This window comes from Rhinolophus sinicus, chromosome 12 (genome assembly GCF_057876585.1).
Source record: "Rhinolophus sinicus isolate RSI-liver-muscle chromosome 12, RSI-T2T, whole genome shotgun sequence".
Classification (NCBI taxonomy): Eukaryota; Metazoa; Chordata; class Mammalia; order Chiroptera; family Rhinolophidae; genus Rhinolophus; species Rhinolophus sinicus.
The window spans coordinates 13,842,252-13,861,710 of record NC_142512.1 but is presented as its reverse complement, the minus strand read 5'-3'; the positions used below and the strand labels follow the sequence as shown (position 1 = coordinate 13,861,710).

Genomic DNA, 19,459 nt, shown 5'->3' with positions numbered 1-19,459 from the left:
ATCTTCATTGAGATACTGTTATGGCAAAAGATTGGTCCAGCTACATAATAGACTCCATATAATATAAGCTGTAAGAAAGAAGCAGGAAGATCTCTGTGTACAGATATAGAAATAGTTCCTGGTCTATTGCTAAATGAACAAACCAAAGTATAAAGTGCATGCTGCCTCTTAGGGAAGAAAAGAGGATCAGAATACATATTTGTAAAAATGGTATCTCTAGGGGATGGAGGGAGGGAAAAGGTGAAGCAGGCAGGGGTGGAAACGAGGCTCTTTAGTGATGCCTTTTTATATAGTTGTGACTTTTAATTCTGTAAATAGATAACCCATGAAAAAAAGGTTCCCAAGACTGAGATAGTTAGCAGAGGAGGGTAGAATGGAATTCGTTTGGGATGACGGACAAGCTCGGGGAGCCATGGTTGGAATGGCAGAGCTTGGCAGGGTTAAGGAAGGACACAACCTTAAAAATCATCTAGTTCTGTATTTTTAGTTTTTACACATATGAAGGAGACTAAGGCCCAGAGTGGAGAATTCACTTGCCTAAGGATGCACAGTGAATAGTGTGAAAATAAGCTCTAGAGCCTAGATCCCTCCATTTCTGAGGAAATGATTCTTCCGCAATAAGTCCTCTCCCTGAAGAAGAGGCCGGGGAAGGAAAATGGGTCACTTTTAATGATTACAGCCATTCAGAAGCCCCATACTCTCCACACAACTGGTCACCCCATACCTGCCTGGATTACAGGTTCTGCATGGGATTTAGCTCCAGCATCTTGGTCACGTAGGCCTGCAGGGCCAGAGGGTGGCCATTGCTGAATGGCCATGCATCCGAGGTGGCAGACATGGGACTGATTCCTCCAGTCCCAGCAAGGCTGGGGAGGCTAGAGGACCTGGAGGAGACAGTTCACCCACTCACGGGGGCAGGGGGGTGGAAGGGGCCAAGACCACTTTTCAAGGAAGGAGGGGAAAGAAGCAGACTTTCCAGACAACTGAGGGTTACACGTTTTAAATAATCTAAACTACTTTTTAATGAAAATATTTCTGAAACCCTTTCCTTAAAAAGCAGAGCCCACTGAACATAATTTAACTTTCCCAATGACTCAGGGCCATCATTATAAATAAATTACCCTGGATTGTGACACAGGGGAGTCCCAAGGGACTCCTGCACTATGAAGGTGAGGTCTCTGTGTCCTACACCGCTCTTCCTTCTGAGAGCTTGCATTTGCTTTGCATAGAAAGTCCTTTCTTTCAGCTGCCATCCACCTGAGCTGGCAATGCTTTAGTCTCTGGTGGCCCTTCCCACTGCTCTCCTCCTTGTCACCTCTCCTTATAATCACCAAGAATTTGGAGAGTGAGGAAACCCCTGCTCTGTGCAAAACCTATTCTTCTTTCAGGGTTTTTCTGAGTCCCAGCCTCCACAAATCCTCTCCATTCCCCTTGATCAAGATTCACTGCTCCCTTGCTTGGCTGCCATCACTGCTTGTTCAGGGCAGATGTTAGCTGCATTCAGTCTTCACTCCTCTCTCCTACTCTCCCCCACGGCTCGTTGTTCCTTACTCCCCATGCAGGCTTTCCTCTCTCCCAAACCTTTATGCTGTGGTCTCTGGAATCCCGCCCAAGGTAAACACACGTAGTTCTCTGTATAGATTTAAAAAAACTAATTCTATATTTACCAAGTAATGCATACACATAATTACAATGATCAAATGTATTAAAATGTTCATGTATAAACAGCACTGCTCTATCATACCCCTTCCTACACCCCAGGCCCATCTCTTTTAGCTACTGTTTCTTGTATTTGCTTTTTAAATTTGAAATAATATATAAGTACTATTGTATATTGATTTTTTAATTTTAGAAATTATCTGTTGGCTTCCTAATATGGCACATGATAAGTTATTTCTTTTAAACACACACACTCATATTGATTCCCCTCTCCACTTCCATTCAGTTTAGTTTTATCTACTTTTTAGATAAGTCAATATTATGTACTTTTATTTCCGTTATTGTGGTTATATATTCAGTATTTAACTGTTCTATGGTTGTGTTTCTTTTGTTTTTCATCATTTTGATTTTCCAAGAATTAGTGATTGCCTTGTATTTTCTTTTGCTTAGTTTTCTACATGTCTATCATTAATTCTTTACCACATCTTCCTACAACCTCTCAATTTTTCCACATGTAAAACACAACAGATAATATATTGTTTTCTGAAGATCTCTCTTCTGGAGTCTTCTGTCATCTGAGATTTTGTTTTTTATTTTCTAGGTCTACTGTGCACATATTATTTTAGGACTTCCTTTTACCATCATTGCAGAAATTCTCTCAGCTTCTCTCTGGACTATATCACTTGCTCCTTAAATTCCTGCACTTTTGGTTTAATTTCTTGTTTTGGTAAAGGAAATCATCTACTGGCTACCTGGGAAAGAGTATTTGGAGATAATTTTTAAAAATCAACTTTATTGAAGTATAATTTACCCACTACAAATGCATCCATTTTATGTGTATATTTTTATGGGTTTTGATAAATTTATACCCTTGTGTAACAATAGCCACATAAAGATACGGAATTTTTCCATCACTCTGAAAAATTCCCTTATGCTCCACCCCAGTCAATCCTCAGCCCCCATCCCCAGCTACAGGCAACCTTTCTGGGGTTTTTTATTATTATAGATTAGCTTGGTCTTTTCTAGAATTTTATATAAATGAAATCAAACAGTATGTAGCTTTTTGTGTCTGGCTTCTTTCACTCAGCAAAATGTTTCTTGGATTCATCCATGTTGTGTGTGTATCAGTAGTTCATTCATTTTTAAAAACAGCTCAGTTGCAATATGATTGACGTACAATAAACTGCATATAAATAAAGTATATTATTTGATAAGTTTATACATATCCATGAAAAAGATGCTAAGTAATCACCATCACTCAGCATAATTATCTGAGATGCATCAACGTTATTATGTGTATCACTAGTTCATTACTTTTTAGTGATGAGGAATACTCTATTGTATGGATATACTACAGATTGTTTATCCATTCACGTGCTGATGAATATTGGATTGTTCCCAAATTTTTCTGTTACAAATTAAACAGCTATAAACTTTTTTTGTTATGAAAATTCTTTGTACAAATAGAGCTGCTATGTCCTTTCAAATCTTTGTATGGACACATATTTTCTCTTCTCTTAGGTAAATACGTAGGAATTAAATGGCTGGATTTATGGTAAGTGTATGTTTAACTTTTAAGAAACTGCCAAGCAGCTTTCCAAAATGATTGGACCATTTTGTTTTCCTGCAAACATTGTATGAGAGTTCCGTTGCTCCACATCCTCTCCAACCCTGGGTGTTGTAAGACTTAAAAATATTAGCCATTCTAATGGGTGTAGTGGTATCTCAAAGTGGTTTTAATTTGTATTACCCTGATAACTAATGATGTTGAACGTCTATTCCATGTGTTTGTTGGCCATTCATATCTCCTTTTGTGGAGAGTCTGTTTGAGTTTTTGGCACATTGTTTATTTGGGTTGTTGGTCTTCTTTTTGAGTTGTAAGAATTCTTTTTTGGGGAGGAAAGGGTTTGCAATTCAAAGAAATTGTTTTATTTTATTTTATTGGGGAATATTGGGGAATGGTGTGTTTCTCCGGGGCCCAGCATTTCCAAGTCATTGTCCTTCAATCTAGTTGTGGAGGGCACAGCTCAGCTCCAAGTCCAATCTCCATTTTCAGTTGCAGGGGGCGCAGCCCGCCATCCCATGTGGGAATTGAACCAGTAACCTTGCTGTTGAGAGCTTGTATTCTAACCAACTGAGCTATCCGGCAGCCCTCAAAAAATGTTTTAAATATTTTTATTAAAAAATATAGCTACCATACAACATTATATCAGTTTCAGGTATATAGCATAGTTGTTCAACATTTATATACCTAAAGAAATGATCACTATAAGTCCAGCAGCCACCTGACACCATACTATGCTATCATAATATTATTGACTATATTCCCCATGCTGTACACTACATCTCCATGACTTATACCTGGAAATGTGAACCACTTGTTTCCCTTCACTTCCCCGCCCCCCCCCCCCATTTTTTAATTTTCAATTACAGTTAGCATTCAATATTATTTTATATTCATTTCAGTTGTACAGCATAGTGGTTAGACATTTATATAATTTAAGAAGTGATGCTCCTCATTAGTCTAGTACTCACCTGGCTCTATACATAGCTATGACCATATTATTGACTATATTCTTTATGCTTTACTTTACATCCCAGTGAGTATTTTGTAACCATCAATTTGTACTTCTTAATCCCTTCACTTTTTTCACCCTGTCCCCCAAGCCCCTCCCATCTATCACCCTGATAAATCTAGTACCCATCTGACACCATACATAGTTATTACAACATTATTGACTATATTCCTTGTTCTATACCCTACATCCCCATGACTACTTTGTAACAACCAATTTGTACTTCTTAAGTCCTTCCCATTTTTCACCCACCCTTTCAACCCCCCTCTCCTCTGGCAACCCTCAAAATGTTTCTGTATCTATAAGTGTGTTTCTGTTTTGTTTGTTTATTTTGTTCTTTAGATTCCACATATAAATGAAATCACATTGCATCTGTCTTTCTCTGTCTTACACTCCACTCAACACAATATTCTCCAGGTCCACCCATGCTGCTGCAAATGGCAAAAACCCATTCCCTTCCATGGCCAAATAATATTCCATTGTATATATGTACCACCTCCTCTTTATCAATTCTTCCATCAATGGACACTTAGGTGGCTTCCACATCTTGGCCTTTGTAAATAATGCTGCAATGAACGTATGGATGCACACGTTCCCTTGAAGTAGCATTTTGGGTTTTTTCAGATAAATACACAGAAGTGGGATTACTGGGTACACTTTGTCTCTTGTTATAGTCTTTGTTTTCAAGTCTCTTTTGTCTAGTATAAGTGTTGCTACCCCAGCTTTTGTTTTTTTCTTCCATTTTCATGAAGTATCTTTTTCCATCCCTTTGCTTTCAGCCTGTGTGTGTCTTTCAATCTGAAATAGTCTCTTGTAGGCAGCATATGTAAGGGTTTTCTTTTCTTATCCATTCAGCCACCCTATGTCTTTTATCGGAGCATTTAATCCATTTACATTGAAACTAATTGTTGATAAATATGTAATATTGCCACTTCATGATTTATGTATATTTTTTGTTTTTCATGTCATGCTTGCTCAGGGGCCATGCTAATCTTCTCTGTATTGTTCCAATTATAGTATATGTGCTGCTGAAGTGAGCACTTTTTTTTTTTCTTGTCTTAAAGAAATCCCTCTAACATTCCTTGTGGTACTGGTTTAGTGGTGATGAACTCCTTTACTTTTCCTTGTCTGGGAAGCTCTTTATCTGTCCTTTGATTTTAAATGATAGCCTTGCTGGGTAGAATAGTCTTGGTTGTAGATCCTTGCTTTTCATCACTTTGAGTATTTCCTGTCAATCCTTTCTGGCTTGCAAAGTTTCTGTTGAGAAATTATCTGACACTCTTATGGGAGCTCCTTTATACATTACTAGTTGCCTTAGCTGCTTTTAGGATTCTTTGTTGTCCTTAACCTTTGCCATTCTATTTATAATGTGGCTTGGTGTGGGCCTGTTTGGGTTCATCTTGTTTGGGACTCTCTGTGCTTGCTGGGCTGGTATGTCTATTTCCTTTGCCAGGTTAGGAAAGTTTTCAATTGTTATTTCTTCAAATAGATTCTCAATCCTCTTTCTAGTACCCCTATGATGTGAATGTTGTCATGCTTGATGTTGTCCCAGAGGTCTCTTAAACGATCCTCATTTTTAAAATTCCTTTTTTCCTTTTGCTGTTCCAACTGGGTATTTTCTGCTACCTTGTCTTCCAAATTGTTGATTCGATCCTCTGCTTCATCTAGTCTGGTGGTGATTCCTTCTAGTGCATTCTTCATTTCAGTTGTTGTATTCTTCACTTCTAATTGGTCATATTTTATGGCTTCTATGTCCTTTTTTATGCTTACTATCTCTTTGTTGAAGTTCTCACTAAGTTCCTTGAGCATTCTTATAACCAGTGTTTTGAACTATGTCTCTGGTAGGTTGGTTGCCTCCATTTTGTTTACCGTGTTTCCCCAAAAATAAGACCTAGCCGGACCATCAGCTCTAATGCATCTTTTGGAGCAAAAATTAATATAAGACCGGTATGATATTATATTATAGTATATTATATTATATTTATTATATTATGTTATACCGGGTCTTATATTATATTAAAATAATATAAGACCAGGTCTGATATTAATTTTTGCTCCAAAAGGCACATTAGAGCTGATGGTCTGGCTAGGTCTTATTTTCAGGAAACATGGTAGTTCGTTTTCTGCAGTTTTCTCCTGTTCTTTCATTTGGGACATATTTCTTTGTTTCCTAATCTTGGCTTCCTCTCTGTGTTTGCTTCTATGTATTAGGTAGATCTGCTATGTCTCCAAGTCTTGCCCAGGGGCCTTATGTAGTAGGTGCCCTGTGGGCCCAGTGGCACATATCCCTGGTCACCTGTTCCAGGTGCTCCAGGAGTCCCCCTTATGTGGGTTGTGTGTGCCCTCCTGTTATAATTGAGCCTTGATTGCTATTGGCATGTTAGTGGGTGTGATTGACCCTCAGGCTGACTGGCTGTGGGCCACGTCCACAGCTTACAGGCTGTTGTGCGGGGGGCTTACCACATGGAACGTGATTTCCCCCAGCAGGCTTTGGTGCCTGGTGAGACCACCCTTTGGGTGTGCCACTTGTGGGGCTAATTGGGTGGTGCTTTGCTGTAGTCAAAGTCAACCTCCAAATATGTTGGTTCTGGGGCCTCTTGGGAAGGGCTCTGGTGCAGGCCCAGGTCACCCACTGCCTGTGACTGCCAGGGGACAATCTGGTGGGAGCAACAAAGCCATCCACGATTGATTGTTGCTGTGCTAGACCTAGAGGCATGTGGGATAGGCCTCGCTAAGAATTCTGAAAATGCCACCAATACTGGGCCTGGGGTAGCTCCACAAAAAGCCAGGACACACTGAGGCCTGCTGCTAGTTGCTGGCTCCTGTTAAGTTTTAGCTGCTGATGAAGCCTCATGTGTACAGAGTTGGGTGTGGTAGGGTCTCAGCAACTCAGCAAGGTGGAGCAGCAGAACTCACCAGAACAATCAGATTCAGATTTGACCATGAGCATAGGGGAGGTCTCAACACAGGAAAGATGGCATCCACCTGCCAGCTGCACAGGTAAAGGACCCCACACAGAGAAAATAGTGACCATCTTCCAGTCTTCATCCTGAGGCCACACACCTCAGTCTACGTCCTGTATGTGTCCAAAGACCCCAGAGTCACAGGCCCTCCACCGGAGCCCAGGGTGAGTGATAGGGAGTGAGTCTGTGTGGGCCCTTTAAGAGGACACCTGGGTTTCTCACATCCTTTTATCCCACCCAGATGGGTGGAAACTCCACTGTTTTTTACAGCCAGATGTTGTGGGGGATCATCTTTCTGGCACCAGTACTCTGGGCTGGGGAACTAGGGTCCCTTGCTGCTCCGTGGGTGACCCCTGTGGCAGAGATATACCTTCCAATTTTTATCTGCCACACAGAGGTTAAAAGGCCTGCCTGTTTTGCATCTCTGCCCCTTCTACCATTCTCAACATGGCTTCTTCTTTATATCCTTAGTTATAAAACTTCTGTTCAGCTAGACTTCAGATGTTCTCCAGATTGATTATTTTATAATTTAGTTGTAATTTTGATGTGTTCACGAGATGAGGCAAGCACAGTGTTTATCTACTCTGGTATCTTGTATCTCCTTTAAGTTGTAAGAGTTCTTTACATATTCTGGATACGTCTTTTCTCAGATGTATGTATTCAAAATATTTTTTCCCTGTCTCTGGCTTGTGTTTTCATTTTCTTAATGGTGTCTTTCAAAGAGCACAATTTTTTTTTTATTTTGATAAAATACATTTTACTAGTTGTTTTTATGGTTAATACATTTTTTGTTGTTCTACTTGAGAAAATTTTGCCTCCATATGTAGTGAAGGCACAGTCTAACAATGTGATTTATAATGGGGACTTTTGATAGAGATAGTGGTATCAGTTCTGCCTCTGGAAGGACTGGAGACCAAAGGTACCAGTCTGATGTCCAGAAGGGCTGAAGACTAAAGCTCAGCCTTGTGAGCATATATGATTGAGTACCAATTAAAACACTGGGCAATTAGGCTCGAGTGAGCTTCTCTGGTTGGCAATATTCTATGTGTATTGTTGTATATCATGACCAGAAGGAGCTAATACTGTCCATGACTGTTCAGGGAGAGAATAATGGAAGCTCCATGTTTGAACTGTTCCTGGGCTCTGCCCTATGCATCTCCTCTTTTGGCTGATTTTAATATGTATTTTTGTCCTGTAATAAACTCTAGCCATGAGTATAGCTGCTTTCAGTGAGTTTTGTGAATCCTTCTAGTGAATTATTGAAACTGAGGGTGGTTTGGGGAATGCCCCAAACTTGCAATTAATTTCAGTAGTGAAGGCTGCCCTGTGTGTGGACTGTTTACTATACAGTTAGCCTAAACTCTCACAGTTGCCGTCAGAAGTGGCATTCTTTAGAATGACCCTGACTCACTGAGATATATGGTTCTGAAAGAGGAAGGATGAAAGGGTGGGGATTGATCAACTTTTGACTCCTAGATGACTACCTAGTTATCCATGATATGAAACTGCAGCTGCACTGTGATCAGTTAATGAAAGTAAAAGTTACCAATGGAATTTAGAAATGACGGATCTAACTCCCCAGTAGGTGGCTCATTGGATGCATAAGGAAATGTAGAATAACAAGAAACAATCTCTTGGTTATTATTGTCCATAATAGCTAAAATGCAAGTAAGGGAGAGTATTGGGAGTGGGTCTTACTGGCCAAGCTTAAATTCCAACCAGTTTAGGTTATAGTTGCTAACCTCAGGCCCACTAACAATGGTAAAAATTATACTGCTAAAACAGCAGACAGCAAAGAAAGTTAGACTGATTTGTAAGAGAATAGGGAGAGAGAAAGAGGAGAGTTTAGGGACTCATCCCAGCAAGGTGGAAATCTTTAGATGGTGATTAAGAAATGGGAGGAATAAAGCAGAACTTAGCAGGTCAAAACAAATGTCTTAATGCAGCACTCTTAGAATTTGGGTGGAGCAAATGGAAGCCCCTGCTAGTCCACCAACATTAAGGGACGCTAAACAAATCTGCTTTATTGACAGTAGTTTGGAGGAATTTAAAAATCCAGAAGGCAACGGTGACAATGAGAAACCTTACTTCAAATAGCCTGAGACCATGGTCCCACAATCTGTCAAATAAGGACTTTTGAAAGGGCCTGAGTCCTTTGGCCCCTCCCCTGCCTGAGGATTCAAGGTCATATGCACACAAGTGGTAAAATGGTCAGGAGATAGGAAAGAAACATTTCTGAGACTCCTCAACATTGAAGCTCTGTACACTGTGGTTCCAAAACCTGTTGGTGAGTCCTAATGGGGGCTACAGTTAGATTGGAAGGATATGGGAATGCAACAGTGGATGGGATTAAAAGTGAAAGTTTGGATGAAAATTGTAATATTTGAATAGACTTTACGTGCAGTGGTTTTGTCTCCTTTACTTGAATGTATTATGGGGATGGATAGCATGTCTGACTGGAGAATGCTTCCTCTATCTAGTATTGTAAAACAGAAGGAACATAAACCTACCCTCTGCCAATGTTGAACGGTCATGCTAAATGGGAGCCAGTAAAATTGCCTGAGCTCCCAGACAGGTTGTTAATTTGAAACAGTATACCTGGTGGACAAAAGGAGATCACCACTTTAATTAATGCCCCATTAGAAGCTAGAGTGCTGGTGTGGACAGGTTGTCTATGTAACAACACTGTGTGCAGTGCAGAATTGGACTATGGCAAAAGCACCACTCAACGATGACCACTGGGATTTTGGACCAAAAAATTTCCACTTGAGAGATAATTTCTAGCTTGCAAGTGGACATTAAATTGAAACTACCCCTATGACTGAAGAATATAAAATTACCTTGAACCTGAAATACCCATAACATCTTGGGTGATGTTGGAGACAAACCCTAATGGGGAGGGCAGTGCTCAGAAGGGTTCCATTACAAAATGGAAATTGTTTATACAAGAACATGCTACCAGGGGGATGTAAGGATGGAGTCTCTTTTCCCCTACCGCCAACTTTGGAAACACCTGAAATGCTGCTGGATCCTATGGCCATTTGGGCCACTTGAGTCTTGCCCTATCAACAGCTCTCTATTGACCAACAAAGAGATTCTTGGTTTATGGATAGGAGTTCCAAGATGAACAGACAGCATCCTGTTTGGAGGACCACCACTCTGATTAAAGAAGGTAAAATTAATTCAGCTCACTAGGGTAAATTGCATGCTGTTTGACACTGTGTTTGAGTTTTTACCAGTTCATGGGTAGTGGCTAATGGCCTGGCCACAGATTCATGCAAAAGGGCAATGAAAGGGGCTTGTGCGGCTTGTCCAGACCCTGGTGGGTTGAGGAGCTGATCTCAGGTTCCTGGCTGCTTCTGCAGCCCTATGGGCCACCCCTTCGCACTCCCACGGGATGCTTCTTCTGGTTTGGGGCGGTCTGTGGGTGGCCGGACTACCCCTCAGCGGGGAGAGGGTGGCACCATGGGCAGCCATCTGGCAGCTGGCCTCCCACAGAGGCTCCTCGAGGGGGCCTGTCTGCAGAGGGAGGACACAGGACTGCAGAGAGCCGTGTGGCTTCTGTCGCATCCCGTGGGAGCCCAGATACCTGTTTGTTGGGGAAGATGTGTTCCGCTCTTATGTACAGAAGTTGAAAAATCAGAAGATGGAAGGAAGGCTGATTTATACAGGAATCTGGCCTAAACAGAATTTGGTGTGACATGTTTCTCTTATTGTACAAGTGTAATCAGCCTTGCATTTCTGCCATACATTTTTACACAAAATAATATCATATTTGGAAGTCTGCCTTTGCAAATCTTACTTTATGGCATCATAGGAAATTTGACAGTGATGACTCCAGCACTGCTTCACTTTGTTACAAATGTGTCCCATGAGGCCACAACAGACACTTACAAAGCCATTACTTAAAACATTGTGCTTTCAGAAAGGAGTACAGGGTGAGCCGGCTGGTTAGTTCAGTTGGTTAGAGCCCGGGTGCTCTTAACAACAACGTTGCCAGTTGGATCCCCACATGGGCCACTGTGAGCTGCGTCCTCCACAACTAGATTGAAACAACCACTTAACTTGGAGCTGATGGGTCCTGGAAAAACACACTTTAAAAATAAATTAATTTAAAAAAAAGAAAGAAAGAAACGAGTACAGTGTTTCACCAAAATGATGTGAAGATTCCAAACAGCACACATGCTTTTACCACATTTTATGCTAAAACAAAATCATTATTAGTTCATCCAGGTCTCTTTCCACTTTTGATATGGAAGAAAGCAGTGAAAAGAAACAGGTTAACGATGAGAAATGCGTCTTTTGTTTTTATGTTTGTGCTTAAATGTGATTTATGTTCCAGTGTATAATAATAAAATTGCCTTTACTGCTGTTTTCTGGTAGTGACCGATTGTTAAAAATAATTTGCAACTGTAGCAAACAGAACTTTGAATTAATTTTCAGAGAATTATGTTTCTTTATAATAAAATAAGCTATGTTTGAAAAACAACAGCAACAACAAAAGGGCAATGGAAAACTGGGCTATGAAAGGGATACCCATCCGGAGGATGGCTCCGAGGAAATTCCTGAGTCATATCAGTGCTCACCAGAAGAACTCCCTTCCAGGACTGGAAGGTGACTGGAATCCCCAAGTACATATCCCAGTGTGCTAGCATGAGGCGGCCACCCAGATCCATGAAATGAGTGGACATGGGCGTACTGAGGCAAAGCAGAGATGGGCTGAATCTAGACATATACCTTTTGCATCCTCTGAGGGACAAAATGCCAACAAGAACTGTTCTATCTGTCAATAAGAGAGACAGGGACTGCAGATGGCTACCAATGTTCCCTGAAAGGAATAGACATTTACTCTGCATAGAGTTTTGCCTACTTGGTGGCAGATGCAAATGCTCAAAATACTATGAGATTGAAACAGAAAACACTGCACCAATTTGCACTGCCGAGTCACATTTCTTCACACCAAGGAACAATTTTCATCTTCAGAGTAATGGTTCGATAGGGATTGGAGAGGACAGTGGAAACTTTCGTTGTCTAAAACAGGGGGAGACAAAGGTATGAAGCGCTGGCTTATGTACCTTCATAAGTGCGTGCTCACATTCGGTATGAGGGGCGCCAAGGAAGAATTGCCGCTGGGTAGGTTCGTCCACTTTTCTGGGGGATCTGGAGAAAAAAGGGTGGGGGAGGATGCTGGCAAATTTATACAGTTCCTTCCTACAGCACCTCACTTTCTTTTTTCCTACTTGATGCAGTGGTCCCAGGACCAGGGCTGCAACTGTGGATGCCAGAGGCAGGGATGATTCCAAAGCAGGAAGATGTAACTACACCTTTAAATCTTTATGTCAGAATTCCTAAGGGCCCGATGGGGGCAGGTTGTGTCTTTACTTCATCTGGCAAAATTGGAATTAACAGTGAATACAGTTGTATTGCCTGGTGGTCGAGATAGCCCACTAGTTCTGTACCTGTATAACCCTATCCTATATGAACAGAAGTGGACTGAGCGGGGTGGGAGGCATTTGCTAGAATAGTGTTGCTGACAGCATTCTGGACCAGCACAGTGGCCAATTCTAATGTCCATTCCAAAGGGGGAAAAGTTGGATATAAATGGAGAGAAAGAGAAAAGATAACTGCATGTAAAGGAAGGATTAAATGGGCTTTGCAATGAGGGAAATCCAATATTATATGACATCTCCTGAGCGGATCAGAGCAAAAGATTACATCGTCTCCTAGATCAATAATGTAGGATGCCTGAAGCAGTGAAACCACATGTTACCAAGACCAGTACTGCTTTTGGAACCTGACAAAGTCAAATGGTCAAGAGAGTCAATTCTCAGACTTTCACGGAAGCTATTAGGTAAGTGAGGTCTTTGTTGGACATAAGCCTGGAAGGATGGGAGGCTAGAACTGCTGCAGCCACTTTGCCACTATGAAAGGAGGGTCTTTTGGTGCATAAAGCCAATAACAGAGGAGAGCAAAGCCTAACTGAAACCTGGGATTTTTACACCTGAATCCAGCTGTGCCTGGAGTCAATCCTATCCCATAAGTTTTCAGTTATAAGAACTGAAAGGCTTTACGTCTTAGCCTGTTTAGTCTCATGGCCCTGAATCTAACAGGAGAATTGTTTTAAAGTGGCACAAGAGAGACACAAAGAACATCGCTCTTAAAAAAAAAAAAAAAAAAAAAAAAAATTCCTACAGCTCCCCCTGGTGGAAAACACTGCTTTTTAGAGTCTGGATAATACACCTTTATTTCAATCCACCACGTGTCCCAATAGTCTGCATAAATCTAGGTTAATTTAGAACGTCTTTCCTAGTTCAAATAAACATATAGCTGCTACTATTTATAATCCTGATCACAGCCTTTCCCATAATACTTTGTAGTTTAGAATATAATCCTGAACAAGACATGTCCCCAAATCATGCAGTGAATTTGGAACGTGCCAGACCATTAGGAATCAATTTTTATAACTAGCTAAAAAAAGAAAAGTAACAAGGAAGGCAGGAGAAGAGAAACAGAATACCATAATGCAGAATGTGGTAGAATTTTAAAATCCAGTCAAGTACAACTTCATTGGCTTCTGGTTTCAAGGACTGTCCCACATACTCACCTCTTTTCTCTCCACATCCCCTGGAAATGATCAAAGAGAGAAATGTAACATGAAGAAGAAAAAAAGGAACGGTTCCAGCAAACCAAAACCCTGGAGAGAATGCCATCAACAGAACAGAATATGTGAGAGATTTGAGGAAATGTGTTGTTTCCGTTGGGAGATCAAACAGTGCTAAGCCGAGAACCCCCTATAAAGGAGGGCTTCCAAGGAAGAAGGTGGGAACGTCATGAACAGAGCACAGTAAAGCCCCAACACACGACCTGAGAATGGGGCCTATATGCTCAGGCAAGAGGCTTTTTGAGCTGTGCTAGAGCCCAATGGCCCATTGTGCAGTTCTTCCTCCATCACTAAGCCAGTGAGGACTTAATAAGACTGGTGCAGAAGTGGGTAGGGAAGCCAGAGAGGTAACCAGCATAACATTCCAGCAAACAGCAGCCACTGACCCAATCTAGCTGCTTCCACAATTACAGGACCCTATTGCAAAGGGACAACTCTGAAGTCCACCTCTGAGGCTAGAGGAGGAGAGTCTGGGGGAGAGAGGCCCTGCCTCACCTTGGTTCCACAGAAGGCTGGGCAGAGTAGCTCCAGGTACCCTTGGGTCTGTGCTGCTTCAGTCTCTTCAGCCCCTGCCTTATCCTTGGGGAAACACATGGCTGGTCCAGTCCCTGCAGAGAACTATGTCTGTTGCAACATCTCCACTCACATAGCATTCAGAGGACCGACAATCTGGGTGCCAGCCCTCTGCTGTGGTAAGGTGGTACTGGGGAGCAGAGAGAGCCAAATGGAGGAAGCAAAAGATGATTTGTGTAAATACCCAGAGACCCACACTGGCCTCTATCCTCCTTCCTCTTCCACCACCACCCTAAGTGTCAATAGACAAGGGAGAATCACCTCACAAGTAAGGACCATCAGCATCCTGAAAATGATGGGTCAGGAAGGGCTATCTGGGAAAGAACTGTCCCCAGTGGAATGGAGGAAATACAAATATATTAAAACATACAAATTAATATCCTCAAAAATATGACAGAATATCACATTCATAAAAAAAAAAAAAAGCCTGGTATACAAAATGTGGTATATGCATATAATGGGCTATTATTCAATCATAAAAAGGAAAGAATTTTTCATATATGCTATGACATGGATGGGCCCTGAAAACATTATGCTAAGTGAAACAAGCCAGACACAGAAGAACAGGTATTGTATGATTCCACCTATATGAGGTAACTAGAATGGGCAAATTTGTAGAGACAGAGAGTAGAAGGGAGGTCACCAGGGGCTAGAGGGTGTGGAGAAGGGGAAGTTATTGTTTAATGGGTAAAGAGTTTTTGTTGTGAATGATGAAAAAATTTTGGATAAAGATAGCAGTGACGGTTAAACAAAATTGTGAAAGTATTTAATGCCACTGAACTGTACACTTAAAAATGGTTAAAATGGTAAATTTTAGGTTATGTATATTTTACTACACTAAAACAATACCTCGCTTCCCAAACCAACCTCTTATAGAAAAAGGAGCAATCAGAGAAAAAGATAGGTCTTAGAAATTCAGAACATAACGACAAAAATGATAAACTCAACAGAAGCAGAGAATAATGTAATGGACACTGCTTGAAAAAAATCTTGTGATTTAGGCCAGCCAAGGAACTCTCTTAGACATTTTAAAGAGCTTTTTTAGGGTTTATAATTATTCCCATCCTCAGTAAGTCCTATTTCCAAACAAACTTGTGGTTCCAACAGCAAAAATCAGAACTATCAACACAAAAGCATAGTGTTTATTCCACAGGGCAAAGAAAACATCCCTTGCATCTCACCTCAAGACTGAGAAGCAAGGCTTATGCTCCCTAAGAGGAGAAAGGAAGGGTATAGGGGCAACCCCAGCTGAGCGAGAGAGAGCTTAACTTTTCCTCTTAAGGAAGCAAAGCCCAATTCTTCAAGCCCTGAAGGATATAGAAAGGAGAAAAGAAAGGGTGTGTGGAAAAATTTAGGCCTACATGTTCTTGTTTTCCCTTCTTGGTTTGGAGTTGGAGAGTCCCGGTATGGTGGAACCATCCAGATGGGTATGTGGGAGTTCACGGACATAGACTAGGGGATGCTTCAAACCAGAAGCCCCTTATACAGCTGTGCCCAACAGCAGGGAAGAGCATGGAAGAGACAGAGCAAGAAGAACCTCATGATGCGGTGAGATGCAGGGGATCCAGCACTTCCAGCATGACAGTGAGGGGATGCCAGTCTACTGAGCGGCCCCCTGAGCCAGCTGAGGCCTGGGGTTGAAAAGAGATATCATCGATGGGCATGGGCATGGAGGGTCAGTAGGCAGCAGTGGATGCCATGACATGCCCAAGGCCAGGTGGGACTTGTTGTCCCCAGCATACACCAGTCCAGAGACCAGTGGAACCCAGTCTGGGTCAGGAATCAGCTGAGGACAACAGAGGCACAGCCACCCCTCTCACCATGCCCAGATGCCACCTTGGAAAGGCGATAAGGGAAAAAACAGCTCTGTTGAGAAGATGAACTTGGAAATGACTGTATATTTACTCCAAAGAATGCATCTGATCTGGAGGAAACAGAGATTCCATTAATCATCAAATTACTGTGTTTTCTCCTTCTGCCAGCATGAGAAAGGATGGAAAGTAAGATCAGTCATAGACAAAAGCATACCCATCATATGTACATCTGAGTGTGTCTGTAAATTAACAACCCTGCTAAATAAATATGGATCAGAATTAAGAACACAGTAAATAGTAAAATACGATAAACAATGGTGAGAAAGGAAACCAGCAAAACATGGGGTTAAGTCTTAATTGCTATTCCTAAATATTTGAGAAACTTAATGCAACTGATTAAAAAGAATCATAAAAATAGAAAAAGTAATATTTAAAAATCAAAGACAATATATTTTTAAAAATCTGGAACTGAGATTCTAGAATCTAGAGTCTTTTCAACTTTCTGATTGGGGGTGGGGTAAGTGGAGAAAAAGAGAAATTTCAAAAGCAAGCCAAACTAAAACCACAATGAACTATCACCTCACACGTGTTAGAATGGGTATTATAAGAAAGACAAGAAATAACAAGTGTTGGCAAGGATGTGGAGAAAAGGGAACCCCTGTGTACTATTGGTGGGAATGTAAATTGGTGCAGTCACTACGGAAAACAGTATGGAGGTTCCTCAAAAGGTTAAAATAGAACTATCATATGAGCCAGTAATTCACTTCTTGGTATTTATCTGAAGGAAATGAAATCACTATCTGGAAATGATTTCTGCACCCTTGTTATGTTCACTGCAGCATTATTCACAACAGCCAAGATATGGAAACAACTGAAGTGACCATCAACAAATAAGTGGATTAAAAAATGTGAATATATATATATATATATAATTCTGCCATAAAAAAGAAAGAAATCCTGCCATTTGTAAAAACATGGATGGACCTTGAGGGCATTATGCTAGGTGAAATAAGCCAAACAGAGAAAGACAAATGCAATGTGACCTTATTTGTATGTGGAATCTAGAAAGCTCTGAACTTACAGATACAAACAGTGGTTGCCAGAGGTGGGGAATGGGCAAAATGGGTGAAGGTGGTCAAAAGGTACAAACCTCTAGTTATAAGAGAAATACGTCCTAGAGATGTAATGTACAGCATGATGACTATAGTTAACAATACTGTGTATTGTATATTTGAAAGTTGCCAAGAGAGTAGATCTTAAAAATTCTCATCACAAGAAAAAAATTTGTAACTGTGTGGTGATTGATGTTTAAACTTATGGTAATAATTGCACGATATGTACATACATCAAATCATTATGTTGTACACCTAAAATTAATACGTTATATGTCAATTATATCTCAATTTTTAAAAAAGCCAAATCAAGCTAACCTATAGTGAGAGAAACAAGTGGTTGTCTGGGGCTGGCGGTGGGAGAGGACTGACTACAAATGGCCACAAGAGGACCTTTTCAGTTAATGGGAATATTTACTCAGATTGCTTGCAGGGTGGCTTTTAAGACCAAGCCTGAGAAGGCACATAGCATCACTTCTACCACAATCACAAGCCAACCTAGATTCAAACATAGCTATTACTTCTCAATGGGAGAAGTGGCAAAGTCACATTGTGTGGCATGAGGGATATTGTTGTGGCCATCTTCAAGAAATTTATGCCACAGCCCACCTTCTGGCCATAATTTACATTCCTCCCACATGAAAATATACTCCCTCCTTCCCACAAGTCCCCCAGTTCTCATCTCAGTGTGGCATTAACTCAAAATCTAGGATTTTATCATCCAAATCAGGCCCAGATATAGATGAAGGTGCACAAGTGTGTTTCACCCATTTTCTGTGGCTCTCAAGGTACCTGTGCGGAATAAAAACTGAGATCACTCAGCCCTATAGGGGTGGGCAAGGGTTCCCCTTGGAGTCTAGCATCATAACATTCTACCAGCTGTCCCTGAATGCCTTCTACATGTGTTAAGTTACGGAAAACCTGGGTGAATAAGAAAGACCCAGAATCTGCCAACACAGGCTTGTGGTCTAGCCTTTTTCTCCATGGCTAACACTGAGTTGACTGGTTCCACTGCTTGGGCGTCATCCCCAATTGTGGGAATGACTTAACTTTAGTACATTCAACTTTCAAACCTCATAGCTGTATTCTATGCTGAATTCAGATTTTTAAATATCAACTGATAAATATTTGGAGGGATTACATTGTGGTCCTGCCAGCCAACCTTACCTTCCATTTTGCTACACCCTCATTTTTACCATTTTTTGAATATTTATCTTATAGGAACTGGGAAAATGGGAATGTTGAGAGCATAGTTTTAATAAACTTCATGCAGTTGAGACAAAGAAGAAAATCTTTACAAGAGGCTGCTCATTGGATTTAAGCTGGGGAAAGTGGTGGACAGTGCCTTCAATTGTTAAAGAAAGGTACAAAATACACAAAAGTCTAGAAATGCATCATTGGAGATTGAGTCTAAAATGTAATGTATTATTGAGACTTGATATCAAATATGCGTATGTTTGATAACATACTTCTGCTCTTTCAGAAGAGAACCTTCTTTATAGCCTGTAAGTCCAACTTTCTTACATTAGACCTGAGCCTACATTTTCAGGTATGTCATATACAAAAGTAGAGAAATACTTATATATTATACTTTCCTATGGCTACTGTAACAAATCACCACAAACCTGGTAGCTTAAAACAACACACATTTATTCTCTTACAGTTCTAGAAGTCAGAAGTCCAAAAGCAGTTTCACTGGGTCAAAATTAAGGTGTTGGCAAGGTTATTCTACAGGTGTGCTTGCATACGTGCTAAGTGAAACCTGTACAAGGTTATTTACAGAAGCAGTGCAAATAATAGCAAAAAATTACCTGATTAACCAGGTTACAGTACCTCCATTTCATGGAATACTATGCAGCTATAATCAACTCTGAAACAAGAAATAGAAACACCTCCACGATCTATTGCTAAAATAAAATAGAAAGGTACAGATAACAGAGTGTTACCTATAAAAAAGTAACTATAAGAAAATATGTTTATTTGCTTATATACCCAGAAGGATCTCTAGACGCTACATAAGAATCTAATAGTGGTTGCCATTTTGTGAGAACTGAGATGACAGGGGGCGGGGTGGGAGGGAGGCTTTTCACTGTATTCTTTT

The 19,459-nt window shown here is 40.8% G+C and overlaps 1 non-coding gene and 1 pseudogene across 1 annotated transcript; one reads left to right on the top strand and one right to left on the bottom strand.

Annotated features, from left to right (window-relative positions):
• Window positions 1-5,170: 5,170 nt before the first annotated feature.
• LOC141569123 (U6 spliceosomal RNA) lies at window positions 5,171-5,276 on the bottom strand. The gene has a single exon (XR_012492515.2). It is a non-coding gene; the product is annotated as a U6 spliceosomal RNA (small nuclear RNA).
• A 5,387-nt stretch (window positions 5,277-10,663) lies between these two features.
• On the top strand, window positions 10,664-18,267 carry LOC141568966 (transmembrane protein 70, mitochondrial pseudogene; annotated as a pseudogene).
• The last annotated feature ends 1,192 nt before the right edge of the window (window positions 18,268-19,459 follow it).